General features: G+C 42.8%; 1 protein-coding gene across 2 annotated transcripts in view; it reads right to left on the reverse strand.

The window, feature by feature from the left end:
- The window catches only part of ST6GALNAC5 (ST6 N-acetylgalactosaminide alpha-2,6-sialyltransferase 5), a 71,219-nt gene that overhangs the window by 15,117 nt on the left and 40,444 nt on the right, over nucleotides 1-15,658 (reverse strand). The window lies entirely within an intron of this gene.

The following is a 15,658-nucleotide window of genomic DNA, read 5'->3' on the forward strand; positions in this document are numbered from 1 at the left end:
TACATACATAAATAAATATATAAACAAGAGGAGTATGTAAGTAAGTTTATCTGCTGCCCAGCATGAGAACTGAAAAGGAGCAAAGGGTTAACAGAATCCCCAAAGTGCTAATTTCCAACAATACAGCAAACAGAGGTGAAGAATGGTTGAAGGTGTGCCTCCGTGATCCTCTATGAAACCGTATCTTGCAGCATCTAAGGCCAGTAAAACCAAATTACAGACTATACAGATTGTGCATCCTATGCAGGGAGAAGGTAGTAGCCTGACTTGCTGTCCTGACTTGGCATGCTCGTGTTTCTTGCCAGAAGAGACAAAACAAACAACCAAACCAAACCAAAACAAACAAACAAACAAACTGAACAACTGAACTATGGTTACTGAGATTATAGTTAATGATGAAAATAAAGATGATAGACAGCCTCAGGGAACAAGCTCAGTCAATCAAAATGACTGCGAACCAAAAGACTGGGGTTCTAACACCTTCCTGGTGAGTACTAGATTTGTTTAATTCCAGAGGCTCCAAGTCAGACACGCAACACACTGGGAGCAGTCATCCCCTGCACTAGGCACTGGCCTGACCCAGCGCTACTTGTTGACTCTGAGTTCTACCAACCTAAATTCACCCCGACAGCACAGGCTTCAGCACCTCTCCAGATCCGATCCCATGGCTCTCCCTGGCAGCTCGTTGTTTGTGCCACTACAAACAAAGCTCGCGTGTCACCAGGTGTACGCCTGATGGATTTATAGATGAGGAGCAGTTAGTACAGTGGCATATAATTATACTTAGTATCGACCGCATACATATAGGCAATAAATAATTAAATCAGTGTGCTATGGTGCACAGCTAAAAAAACTCTAAAGGTCAAAACAAGACAGAGCCTAGGTCTGAGATCATCTTAATGCCCTGTTTGCAAATACTTCAGCATCCAGTATTTGAAGGAGTTGCTTTATTTAAGTAATGTTTTTAATTCTGAAGGAAATAAGGGGTTGTAGTTTGAGCTTGTTTTCTATGAGAATAGCTAATGCGTGATTAATTAAAAAAAAAAAGACAAAAATAACTAAATTATACCATTTCTTCAGCGATACAACCAGTAAGCTTTGGGTCTCCATCTCCCCAAACAACAACGTCCTTTTTCTTTCACATACATGGACTGTAATCCAGAGCTAATGATATGAGTAGAAATGTTCATGCTTTTGTGAACCAAGGTTTCTAATGCAGTATTTACATGCATTTTTCCTTCAAGCTTTCATCTGACACTTTGATAAATTACCTAGCAAAAGGCTCTAAGGTGAACTAGCTTCTCCACCATCATGCATGGGAAAGCAAGATGAAGTGCTAATGAGGTTAAAGGAAATATAGTCGGCACCAGTGTTAATCACATGGGTTTGAATATCCACATTGCGAGACATTTTCTAAAACAATCTCTGCTGGTTTCTGGCCTACTGGGCTACACGTTACTCGTTTCTTTTAAAAGTCCGCCAGAGAACGTCACTTGTGAGGAAACGAGGGTAACCACGGTGAAGCTGTTGAAACATTTTTTTTGTGGGGTGAGGAGGGAAACATCAACATTTGCTAGATGATGCACATTAACACTCCCAAAACATCTGTCCCACATATTGTTTGAAAATGGTTCCTTTTGGGAAAAGGTCTTTGGACTGAAGCATTCAGGTATTACCCAGCTAATGCTTCAATGATGCATGGGGGCTGATAACTTGCGCCTGCTCCGGGCAAGTCATTTACACTCACCTCACTGAGTCTTTCAGTCCGAATCTACAAAACTCACACCTAAAATTGTCAGGGACATTCACAGCCAACAGCCACAACATTCTCATACCAGTTGTCTCTAAGGCCCTGACAATATTGAAAGCAAGGCAAAAAAAACCTGTTGGCTGTAATATCATTGGGAAGGCAGTGGTTGCACCAGAAATGTCATCTACTTAAGCAATAATAATGGAGGCACAAGGCATTGCTTCGGGATTGATGACCAGCTGGGAAAAGTTGATGGCCTGAGAATAACCAGGGGCCATTAAGCCAGAAGAACATTAAGTCCACAGAAAGCTCTCTGCTAAGGTAATTATTACAGTGAAATGTGGAAAAAAAAGCAAGCCAAAAAAAGCAAACCCATAACATACGAGTTATATTTTAGGTAGGCAATGCAACCCTTACTTCATTAATCTTGCTTCAAAATGCCCAGAAAAGTGAGAGGTAGGTGAGTTTTATGGCACCTCTATTAGCTACCTTGAAACATAACACAGAACACATGTAAAAGCTGCCGCCATTTAATGGCACCCGTCATCACCAGCAATAAGCAGCTACATTTTCATGTGTACCTGAAGTACACCGACAGTGCCTTGCACACAGTGCACGTGGCCACTTCTGCAGCACAAGTCAGTCGTGTCAACACGCTGGGCACTTAGTGAATGAGCCAAGTAGCAGCCAAACAAACTGCCTCAATTTTCTCTCTTACTTCCAGTCAACCAAAAATACACAGGGAGAGAGGGGAAAAGGAGATTACAAGAAAGCAAGATGAGCAAGATGATCCTGTGCTAGTACCCCAGGAGCTGGCAAAATGAGCCGGTGCTTTTCCCTGATAGAAGGGCTGTCCCCAGTGAAAGAAGGGTGCAAGGGAACTTGCCAGGTTCTGGTAAACCCCATAACAGCCCCGTGGTGGCCATGACAACTGAGCGCAACCTGGCACAACTCTAAGTATCATGGGCCAAAATGACTCCTGGCAGCTGTCACGTGCGTTATAGCCCAGTCAGTACTGCTGCTATACCATATACTTCTGGTTTGTTTAAAAGCAACCAGCAAGCAAACAGCAACAAAAAAAACAATGCCACAGTTGTTCCTGTATTTTCCAATTTGAGACAATCTCTGCTGTGTTATTGACTTCAAAATCTATGTTGTCCAATGATAGAAAAATGTTATTTTCAGACACTTTATTGCTCAAAAAAAAAAAAAAAATCAATGGAAGAATGTTATTCCTGATTCAAAATACGTTACTCTTAGATACAATTATTTTCTCTGTGATGAAATCAAGTGATCAATTTTTATTTATTTATTTTGCTTAAAAAAGGCCTTTGATTTTAAAGCCAAGATTTTAGAAAACAGGACAATTCCCTCCAGTAAAATAAGCAGCACTGGAGAGCACACTTTTTCCTACTGAGTACTTAATGACCTACTTTCAAGACCCCTGGGTTCAGATCATACCACTATCAGTAGTATAAAAGTTTCCTTTCTATAAATAAAGAATCACATATTTTATCTTGGCAATAATGACCTGGCCAAAAAAAAGAAAAAAAAAAAAAGAAAAATTATCTTCTGGAGTGAAGAAAAGCTCATTACTGAGTTCAGCAGAATAAGACCACCTATCAGTTCCTTCACACCAACATTCCTCATAGATACAGCTGGAAATATTGCAGATGATTTCCAAGTGTATTGGAGAGAGCAAGAGACTGAGAAAGATTAAAAAATATCCAGATTCCTTCTGGATGAATGACCTTTAGCTAAACATTTGAGACTGAAAGTGCAGAACGTCAATGAGACTGCTCAAGTAACTGAGATAGGACTGTCACCGGTAGCATTTTGTGCCGCTGGAGTACCTGAGAGCTGTGGGCTCGTATTGCCCTGCAACACCTCCACAGAGCTTTCTGTTCCTCAGCACCAACACACTTGTCTCCTGTCCAACCCGGAATGAAAAACCGTAGGGCTGCTTCACCTTACGCTAACCGAACCACACCAACCACCGGCTTCACAGCAGCTCTCAGACTGATGCTAGCGTAAAAGCAGCGGTAGAAATTCAAACTGTGATCTAAAGGAAAGCAGAATTGTTTCTGTTTGCAATTGAATTTATTCAGATAGGGCAATGTTAATGGCTAGAAAAGGAACACATGGACCCTGAAAGAGACCGTCTTACTGATTCAGAGGATGTCCATCTTCTTCCAGAGCAGTCTAGCTTTCTTTTTTTTTTTTTGTTAGAAATAAGTGAATTTCTTTGGTAGGACTTACATGTCTACCCTACCTAGTTACCTTTGTGCCTGGTCTACACACAAGAGTTATACCTTGTGACACTTACTGCATGTTAACCTCAGTAATTACTTTTTATGTTCCTTGCCTTGTGCCCAGAACTTGATTGGTATTTCATACCTGATATTAATGAACACTGTATTTACCCCTGGTTCAGTGTAATTTGTTACTTATGGCTCACTCCTGATTGCTGGGTCATGAGCTACCAGCAATGACACTGTGCAATTAACGCATTGCTGCTAACATTGTACTTTGTCCTGGCACCTTCAGTTCCAAGTTTGTACTTTCTTGGAGCCTTGAGCAGCTTTGGGGTTTTTCACAAGCTGCTGGCTTGAGACCGCTGCTCCAGCAGAGGCTGGCTGCTCCTCCCCAGTTCTCCTCTCCCAGCGGCTCCTAGGACAACCCCCCTGTCACGACAGCACCCTGGCCTCTGCAGGAGCTGCAGATACCTGCAGCCCGCTGCTAGCACCGCACAAACAGCTGCTCCAGCTCTGGCGAGCCCCTGCCACCCAGCACGGCTCCAGGTACGCGGCCTCTCTTGCCGTTACACCTGCCACTCATGACCAAGCTATAGCACGTCGCTTCCCAAGGTGCGTCTCCTTCTTTAGTATTTTTCCTAGGAGACAAATGATTGTAAGGCATAATCTATTCTTTGAGAAATTCCAATCACCTTCAAGTAGAATAGAAACCCTGAAGCTGCACATTTGCAAAGTAATGTCTGCTCTTTGAGCCAATGCAGCAAGCCGTGGGGCTCAACCTGTCTCATTAGTGAACGACAGCTGTGCACTCCAGGACTGCTTTCCAAATTGCAAGTTACTTTGGGAGACACGATCTTGTGAAAATAATGCAAGTTCCCTGATATTTTTTGCTTTGTAATATATTGATGGTGGAACAGGGCATGTGAAAAGAACTAAAAATGAAAAAAGAGATGCACGAGAGTTTGCTTTAGTATTTCCCATCCCCACGCATGTGACACGCTATGAAACGATGCTCTGAAACTAGTCTGAACAGTGAAAATAATTCAGATGCATATTGGGATATTTAGGTAATATTTCTATGTATTAAAAGCTGGAAGTAAAAACAGACTGAAACACTCAAAGCACGTAGAGGATTCTGAACCTCAACCAACCTCAACTTTCTGTGGAACGTGCCTCTTAAGTCTCTGGGAGTTTTGGTTTCGTGGTGCCAAGTTCTGATCTAAGACATGGTTTTGCTTTGACCATTAAATTCTCATACATATGTTCAGATTAAGAGTGTAGCGTAATTTTTACACTACGCATGCCAGCTCAGACTTTCCCCTCAAGTTTCATAGCTTTTTGTTCTTTAACCCTTATGCTAGCAGGTACAGAGAGGCCTTAAAGAGGAAGAAAAATCCCCAGAGCAAATACATTTATAATTTTTGTTGAACTAGACTTTTAGAGCATTAGACATTCTGCCATGAAAACAAAGTGCATTATCCACTGAAATGAAAGCGCTGATTGCTTTGAAAACTGTATCCCAGTGACTGATACCACACAAGTAAATAGAAAGGGTTAGGAGATACCACGTCCCAACATTGTTAATCCTTATGCAAATCCAAATAACAAGCATTTGCAGCAAAACTTTGCAATTCAAAAAAGGTCTGGCAAGTCTGTTTAGAAAGATAAATGCATGTCTGTTTAAAAAGATAAAAGATAAAACAAATGAATTTCTTATTACTTCTCTTTGTTTCTTGAGCTGTAGAGCTTGAATATGCAAATATTGTGGAAACATTAGCATCTTCATTTCCCATCGATTCTTCAGAGTTAATTATATAACTGGACTCTGCCTTCAGATATTTGATAAATCGAAACAGTGAAATAGCCAAACTTCAGCAAATGCATTCATCACACCAGTGATCACAGTGCCGTAGGTTTTATTTCTCCAAGGAATGGAATATTTGTGTCTGCCACGATATTATACTGATGGGCATCTGCAAAACTTGTAGTAAAAATATAATAATTCTATTTTCAAATGGTCCTTAGGCGAATCTAATTCAATTTCTAAACATGAGGCTGTATTACGAAAAGAAAAATAAAAAAACAAATGCACTCCATAAAGCTTTCACTGGGATAATTTTCTTAGAAAAAGTACCGTTCAGCACATTAGTCAATGAAGAGTCTTCTGCTTGTGTGAAGTGTTTTCCGGCACATTAACTCTTTTTCAGGGAACTGCCTGCTAGTCAAAGCTTCCATTAGATTAATTAAAATATGGCTCCTCTCACTGGAAAGAAACGGCATGAGTTTGGTTACAGGACATTGACCACCTACAGAAACCAAGCCCTTGCTAGTCACATAAAATACCAGCGGAAGCAGGCAGGAGCCTGAACAACAAGATAACTTGTAGGACGGGGAGCACATTTCTTTTCTTATTTGGAAGCATGATTACAAGGTGCTGATGTTTTCCCCTAAGCCACCTGAAGTGAATATAAGGTGCAACCTTGCAAATTGTCAGCACATATAAAGCTAAGATTTAGAGAGTAGTTTCCATCCTGCATCCTATAAATGTGTCCCATGAGGAAGATTAGTATCAATCATAGGCTTATTGGAGAGGGAGATAGGATACAATGATAACCTGGAGCTATCAACTAGAGTAATGGTCTAAGAAGAAAAAGCAATCAGAGAAAGAAAAGAGTATCTTCAATGAAAGACAGCACTGGAAAATCAGGCAGGAATGCATCATGTTGATGAACATGAGCTGTTATGAGAGAGAGAATCATACGAACAATATACAGGCTCAGAAGAAATGGTTATTGCCTAATGTTTATCTTAAAAGGAGTGCAAATAGACATTCATATTACATCAAACTGCTTTACTTTTGTTCTGCAGCTGAAGTACTTGCACTAAAATGCAATAAAGCAACAAGCATGGTGTCTTAACTATGCAAACTGTTATCAACATTTCAGAAAAACAGGAACTATTACAACAGTCCATAGAGAAGGCACTGGATGGTTTGGATTTTTGCTTCCGAAAGTTTGCACATCAGCTTCTCTCATCTGCTTTGGTATGTTTTGGCAATTCCTCATGGAAATACGCCCTCGGCTGCTCTCTCTGCACCTGTCGTGGCTGTGCAAGATTTTTTTGAGCTTCAATTTTCACAGGGTCACTCCTCTATCTAACCCAGCTTTAAAGGTGAGCATCATTGATCCTTAAAGACTGTGCCTAAGTTTTCAGCTTAAAGCTCACGTCTTTCTGCGACACTCTTTGGCTCATCCAAACACATCTAAACTCTCACTAGAGCCAGATCCCTAGAAGGCAATAACATGACAGCAATTGCAAGGACTCAGGCAAACCTTTCCAGTGGCACCCAGTTTTCAGGTGACAACATCAACACAGCATGCTGAGTCTCTAGGACAGACCAGAAGAAATTTAAGATTAAATATTTTCTTAGAAAGAATCACTGACCCCACAGAGAATTTTCTCTAAAACGTATTTTGTCTTTTATTTCTCTACCTTGTTGAAGTTGACTGCAATAAAAAGCAAGGCTCCTTATTGCTTTCCAAGGTCTTTGTTTCAAAAACTGTCAAAAACGTCCAGCCTCACTGTGTCTTCCAAAACCTTTTGATTTTTATGTAGCCAGCTCCATATAATCCTCATCAGTTTATTTTATATTAACCCAGACTGCTCTTTACTTCTTGACAATAAAGTAAGATGCCAGAATCTGGTACTGGTACTGAAACTGTTACAACTGGTCAAAACATCCATCTCATTCCATAGCTATAGGATGTAGACAATCACTGTGACTTACTTCTCCCATGTGAATACATAGATAAGAAAAAGAGAGCGAGTTCGGAGCTAAAATATTTGTATCTTTGGTTTGGGACTAAAACAAGATGACAAAATATCTTGCAGACAGATGTTAAATAGGTGCAGATGCAGATTTTTAATCTCTTATAATTTTAAACTTATTTTGGACAACAACGAAATTTGAAAAATATTCCTTTGAATTCAGGGGTCAACTTTGGGTATTTTTTTGAAGGGCCTCGAGCATTTGAAACCGTCTCTCCAGCTGATTGTTTCCTATTACCACAGTCCTGATCAGGAAACAAAAATAAACATATTTATCCCATTGGGCTATTTGTATCCACTCTATTTCCCAGTATGCAGGTTATTATGAAGTTAAATACTCCCAGGAAACATTTAGCACTGAACTGCACCTGCCACCAAGGGTTAATTAGACAGTCGAGTGGCACCCTGTCTGCCAGTGTGTCATTTGATTCCCTGAGGAGATGAGATGCTCTTAATTTATATCAGGAATGTCAAAGCTGAATGTCTTCTGAATGAGTTAGGGGTAAATAAGTTTGGTGGAAGTTTGAGGTTAGCTGGTATCTCTAGAGGAAACAGAGAAAAAGGCTGGCTGGAGAGAAAGGAAGGGCTCTTTCCGAGGAAGGCACCCTGAGCTGCAGGGCAAATGAGAAGAGGGAATCTTTGAAAAAATGAGCCAGGAAAGAGCTGATAGCAAGGCAGCTAATTACAGGGAGAGAGTGGGTTTGACCTTGCTAGAAGTAGAGTTAAGTAGATTTCCATATCTGTGCATTTCACAGACATTTATAACTGTGCCATCTCTTGGGGCCGTGGCATGTAAGTGCTTTTATTTATGTTTTACTGTCAGCTGATTTGAATGAAGAATAATTCCCAGGCACTTCACTAACACTCTTCAGCAATATTCCTTGCTTAATAGATGGAGCTTATCTATAAACTGGGGAATGGTATAACTTAAATCCAGTGACCCTACACATTTAGCCAGGGTATTTGAAGTGTAGAAGGGCATGCCACCGGGAGGATGTGAGAGGCGGGTTTAAGAACAGATACCACAGAAATCGGGAAGAAAGGAATCATCTTTTAGAGAGCAGCAGCAGACAGGGAGCCACCCTGAGAAGAGGTGAAGTGCAGAGCCCCAGAGTCCCAAGGGATTCGTGGGTGCTTTACACTTGATCTGCTTTTTATTTTACATTAATAGTCCTAAATTGCGCTCCCTGAATGTGATGCATGCGTCATTTGAAGTGCATTTTACCTGGTAGTGACATTAAACAGTTCCTGCTTGCTTCTTCCCCCTTTTTTGTGGGGAGGTGGAGGGGAGTTTATTTCACCAGATCAGTCTTTGGAGCAGTTTCACAATGGAAACAGGAGGCAAAGAGAAGTACAAAAAAAAAAAAGTCAGGGGAGAAAAAAAAAGTAAGTGGGAGGAATTACTTTCTTTAGTGACACTGAACGTACATAGAATTCAGCCCCGAATGCTACAAGATGGGTGGTGGTGGAGGAATGAAAAGGAAAACCTGACAGCATGACCAAGAAACGCGAGGCTGCAGAGGTCTTTCAAAATCTCTCTCATCAGTCTTTCATTGCTATAAATCGCCGTTACCGAGCGCCTTGAGATGAGATACCTGGCAGCAGGAAGCCCTGGATTCTGCGAGGAACGCCTGCTTTCAGGTCACTGTACCTGCCTGCCTGCAGCCCCGAGTTCTTGTTTCATGTCCATGCACCTCTGTTAAGCAGTTTCTTCAGAGCAGTAAGCATATTCTGAAGTTTTTCAGCACTGGACATGTAGGTCATCTTTCCAGCTTTACTGCCCCCACATAGTGCCTGCCCACCTAAACAGCATTTTTGACAAATCTGAACCTCTCTAGAGCCACAGTTTCACATCTCAGGAGAGGTGGCAGGGCCTCTTCTTTGTTACAGGGGAAACGGTGATGTGTCACAGCTTTTTGTATGGAAACCTTTCAGCAAAGGCTCAGAAAGGCCAGCTTCTCCTCAGGCACAACCACTTCACTCCACTGACCCAAGAGGTGTGCAGATGGGTTCCTCCTGTCCGTATTGCAGGGCCCTGGGGTGGCCCGAGGTGCTGCTTCACACCACAGCAGAATGGGCTGAGGAGTGCCCACAGCTGCCAAATCCCACTGCCTGGCCAGCAGGGAGAGCTGGCACCCCTTTCCTGCCACCCATGTGTGCCCACTGGCAGGCGCTCCCAACATTTCCAGCTCGTGGCTTCCCTCAGAGCCCAGCACTCGCGTCCACCTTGGCGACTGCAGGCACTCAGCAGGGCTGTGTGGCCCAAGCCCACAGCCTCAGCATCCCCGGCCAGGCTCAGCACACCTCCTGTATCAGCACCATCCTCTGCAGTCCCCACCACACCCCAACAAGGCCACCCACAGCCCCCTGCCCGTCTCACAGGGCTGGCAGGTGGGACAAGTGTGAGGACAGAGAACGGGGCCGAAGGGACGTGGCGCAGAGGCAAACACGGTGACAGCCTTTGCCAGGAGATGACATGAGAGCATAATCCTGACTCGGTGTGCCCAGCTGCAGGCACCACGAGATGGTTGTCCGTGCTGCTCACAAGGGAGAGCCCTTGAGGACACTGGTCACCCTGACGCCCTGAAAACCACTGAATTTCACCTCAGGCGTGGGGTATTGCCTGTGCTGTGCCAGGCCTGCCTATCTGCACACCTGGGGGAAGAAGACATCCTCCCAGGATGAACTGCTGCCTCCGATAGCGTGGCACGGCCAGGGGCAGCCTCCGTCCTGGAAATACACGTCTGAAGAAAAGAGCAGCCAGACTTTACAGACATGTCAGCATTTAATTACAGCTGCAGTGTGGTTAAAACCCTTCCCTTTCTGTCATGTGTTCTGCTTCCCAAAACAGAAAATTGCAACCGTGCAGAATTTCTACCCTCAAAAAATAATAATCCCACCACAGCACTACTATAATTAAACAAAAATTAATTACATCCTATAGAACAGGACAGGTTCTGAAGGCTTAACTGGTTTCCTTTTTAATTATTGTATAACATCGTGAACACAGCACAAATCTTCTTTTTAACATGCTAAACACATTGGAGGTTTTGTTTGCTTTAAAAGACTGCAATGCCACGTTTGCATTTAATTTAAAAATAAGTTATTAAAATAGTTTATTTTGGTTCAATGTGTATTTGTTCACCATGAGACTATTTCACATCAGAAATCAGATTTTTTTTCCAATTGGTATTGAGCAATAGACATCTGGGAAAGCAAATAAAAAGAACAGATCGATATATTTTCAAAGGAAAGCTTGTTAATACAAAAGCACTTGGTCCTGTCACAACTGGATTATTTTTTAATATTCACTGTTGCCAAAGCAATCAATCCACATCCCAAAACCAAAACAGAAAGTCACATTTTTGATGGGAACAAAGCACCACCACAACACCAGGAACCGGAACACATGGAAAGGCGCACGCTCTGAGCAGGACCAGCCTCTGGACTCGGCAACGGCAGCGGGCGGGCGCCACCGCCCCGTCCAGCCACGTTTGGTGGAGCAAGGCTGCCCCGATGCCTCTCCGGGCCTGGCCACGGGACAGAAATTCCCACTGCCACATCCCGACCAGCCTTACACAGGGAGCAGACGAAGATTTTGTAAGGAAACGCACTGTAGGCACCCAGATTACCTGCAACTCCAATGAGGAAGCAGGCAGTTGGCTTGCATGCTGCTGGGGTTAGGCAGTGGCCAAGCCGAGATTTCTTTAAACTGCAGTTTTACGTTGGGGTTTGGGAGCTTTAGTTGAGCTAACTCCTGCTTTAGACATCAAAGCTCCTCCTTGCCGGATGTAACTCAGTGGCCCTCTATTGAATAAAAGTCCTAGGGAGCCACTTCTTCGCAGTCACACACCTGATTCATCACTCTTTGAAAGCTCCAATAAATCTGTCGGGGAAGCCTACTAATTGCTAGTAAATCACCAGAGCTGGAAGCGTCACAAGCATATGCAAAAAGAGTAAAAGTGAAGAGCATAACATTCAAAGAGCTCTGGGGTGAAATCCTGTCTTGAACTTGTAATCTATGTGAAAATAAATGATGTATAACGATTACTAAATTTGAAATCAAATCTTCACATGGGGACAATTCAATAAGGTTAGGTGATTATAGGACTATGCAGCAGCATTAATTATGGAACCAGAAATAGCCTCACGTCCCTCAAAGGCTACAAAAGGTCTGCACTGCTTTAGTCACCAACATCAGAGGACACTCAAACAGTCTGGGGGTTCTCATTAAGAAAGAGCGAGAGAACGAGAGAACGAAAGAGAGAGAACGAACGAAAGAGAGAGAGAACGAACTGAAGGCATGAGCCCAGAAACAACTGGCAATGATCCTAACTTGTCATCTGAGCTACCATTTGCTCTGCCAGTTGATGGGAAATGAAGTGTGATCAATTCCAGTCCATCATACATTGTTCTCATTGACTGACCTGCCAAATCTTTGATTGAATAATTAGTTAAGATGTGAATATCAGACATTTTGCACAGTGCTCACAAGTCAAAGCCCTAATGTTGTCATAAAATGGAAAATTACTATGTTATCTGTGACTTTATATCTTTCACGTAAACCTTGATATTGCCAAAATACGGAATAAAAACGTAATGGTACATAAGAAGTAAAATCCAGAAGCATGAAATCCAGAGGTCAGTGCAGCTCCTGAAGTAATATAACATATGCTTTTAATCTTACGTATGGATAATAAGCCATATCAGATGGGATTAAATATGTGCTCCTCACTTACAATAGTTCACTTTAAGTAGCAACCTGTCTATTTGCCAGCCTCAATGCCAGGGGAAGGGAGCGGCACTAACCGAGGTACTCTGCGGTGACTGACATCAGTGCTGACATTTTAATAGCAGCTACTGCTTAAGAGCACCACCACCATCCTGTGATTCTTAACAGTGATTTAATCTAGATTTGATGCAGCAAAGCTCTTTACACCAGACAATCTGCTGTTAAGGCAGATGAGGAGGTGGGGACTTCTCTACTGCTGACACCCAGCACCAGCACGGGTGCGTAAGAGGCTGGGAGGCGAGGCCAGGCGCTGCTCCACATCACAAGCCCAGGGCTGCACGGCGAGTGAACAGGGACACTGCGGGTACTTTTCTATCTCAGACACAAATGGTGTTAGCTGTGAATACAAACCGGTTATTAGTGTAAAACGTGACACCTAACTTGCAAATTGGGCCCTCTATGAGCACCGTGGCATTTCTGCGTTCAGCTCACACGCACAGAGGCGGTCGCAGAGCGCTGTGGCGGTGTTGGAAGTCACCACCTCCCTCCCTACACGCCATTCTGCTGCGGCCCTGGCTGCACTCAACACCTTTCCCCTCAATTCTCCTGCCTGTTCCCTTCTTATCTGCCAACAGACAGCAAAACCAGAAAGAGAAATGTACAAATTGGAAATGCAAATGCATTATCTAAAATGCAGGAACGTGCCAGTGGCTTAGAAAGCAGCAATGGAGAAGCCATGTGAAAGAGAAAATATCCTACTCCACATCATGGGTGACTAATTCCTTCCCACACTGTGTTGTAATAAATCCTAGCCTTTGCTAACACAAGAATAGGAGAGCTCTTTCCCAGAGCTGATAAAGACATGCCCTGCTTAGCGCTTACTTTAGTGTGCATAAACGGAAGGCATTTCTGGCTTGCCAGGCAGTGGCACCTCAGATAACCCAAGGAGAACAGGCTTGTCTTCCCTCCTGGGCTGACAGCAGGTTACAGACGTAACACCACAGCTTTGTATCCGCAAAAGCTTCCTCTGGACATCACACTGACCCTATCCCAGGTCCTTATTTTTAAATTGGCAGCAAATATTGTACCAGTGCAATCCTAGCGCTTGCTGGCTGATTGTTTTTCCGATCCCCGCGCTCGGCAGGTACGTGACATAGGTGGGGCGCGCTGCGGTGTGTTTCCGCAGCTGCCGCTGTAGTGCAGTAGTTTGCATAACACTTTGAAGTGAATGTTTCTTAAGAGGAAATCTGCATTACAGAGGCAGCACATGTATCACACACGAACTGTATATTCAATGTCAGTGCCTTTTTATGCCAAACCAGCTTTCCCTTGCAACTCTGTACCAACAGGATCTGCAGACGAGGGCAGTGACACCGGTTGGACTGATCTCACTCCCAAATGCTTCAACAGTGTTTGCTTAGGATGTCTACAGGTGAGCTTTGTGCAGTGCACAAACTCTTACTAGGGAAATGTGAAATGCAGATATATTTGCCATGTGCAGCTGAGTATGGTTGGACGGAACCCAGTTCTGTGCATTTTGCAAGTTGAGATGGCTTTCTCTTGTCTGCTGTGATGCCTTTTTACCCTGTTTGACAACCAGCTACCCAACACTACCTAGGAATATTTTACGTTTGGTTCCTGCTAAGTGAATGAATGGAATGACCACCACAAGCCCACTGACAGACAAAATGCTAATGCACCATCTTCACCAGAAATAACAGCTCACTTCCTGTAGCTATCCATGGCGATTCGGGTCTTAAGAGTTACTCAGCCTCCCTCTTCAAGAACAAAAACACTTTCTCTGTTGTTTTCTACAGGGCTTAGCTCTGGTGAGTATTAATTAAGCACTGCGAGTATCACTGCAGAAAAACGCCTCCTTTCTCCCTGCTAGCAAGAGTAGTAGCAGGGGTTATATAAAATATAAAATAAAATATTCCACCCTTTCCAGATTAGCCCAAAGCACAAACAAGTACTGGCATTCTCTTTGTTCTTCTTACCCAGAGCAAATGCTACATCAAGTTTGAGAAAGACAGTTGCATCTTGAGCAATTGGCTCCAGGAATCAATCAACTTATTGCAGCCAAGAAGCTAGGATGTCTAGACTTTACACTTGTGGAAATGGTTACTAGGCATTCAGTTATAACGACAACATAATGGGCTGACAAGACTTTGTTTTCCTCTGAGATTGGAAAATTCTGATTCTGCTTGGCAATAAATGTAAATTATTTACAGTGCAAAGATTTGGCAGATACCACGCAGTATAGTGCACACGGGTGTAGGTAATTCTTATGTACAGTAATTGTGCACTATATATGCACTGATAAAATTAATGGAACCTCAGGCAGAATATTTCTATCTTGAATAATTTTCCACGTATTAACCATTCATCTTAACACCATGCCTTTGCTTATCTGATTATTTTATTAACAATTGGTAGGTTTTTTTTATTCAACTAAAGCTTATTGCACGAAGAAAAACTTGCAATTGCTTAGCAGGTCAGGTAACAAGTGGATGAAGAAGCCTCAGTGCTGCATAAGATGCCAACACCCTCCTAAATAACATTCACTAAATGTATTTTCACAAGCAGCAATCTCTTTTTACTGAAGTGGTAAATGCAGTCCTGCAATATCTAAAAGAATTAAACTTTCTCTGTGAAAATTAGCCATACAGCATTACAGGAGGCTCCCCTTATCCAGCATCAGTTAAATTTTGCTGTCTCTAAGAAGCAGATTAAAATTTCCTCTTTACAACTCAGTTTCCAACTGTCTAACACACTTCAGTAAGCTTTCAGAGGCAGGCTGACATCACTGAATTCTCTCTCAAACCCTGGCTGCTTCCTTTGAACCAAGCCTCTCCACTCACTATTTTTTCAGTGTTTTTCCCTTTCTTTCAGTATAACCTTATTTTCTGGGATATATCTCCATGCCACATATATGCCACTGCAATGATACAACATAAATGAAGCACATCTGGTAAATTAAGAGCTCATTTGAAACATCCCTGAAATTCATTTTGAAGGATGAAGGGAGCACATCAAAAATGTAAGATGTTACAGAATGTCAATTTTAGCATGTTACAGAAATCAGTGGGGCAT

This window comes from Cygnus olor, chromosome 8, assembly GCF_009769625.2.
Source record: "Cygnus olor isolate bCygOlo1 chromosome 8, bCygOlo1.pri.v2, whole genome shotgun sequence".
Classification (NCBI taxonomy): Eukaryota; Metazoa; Chordata; class Aves; order Anseriformes; family Anatidae; genus Cygnus; species Cygnus olor.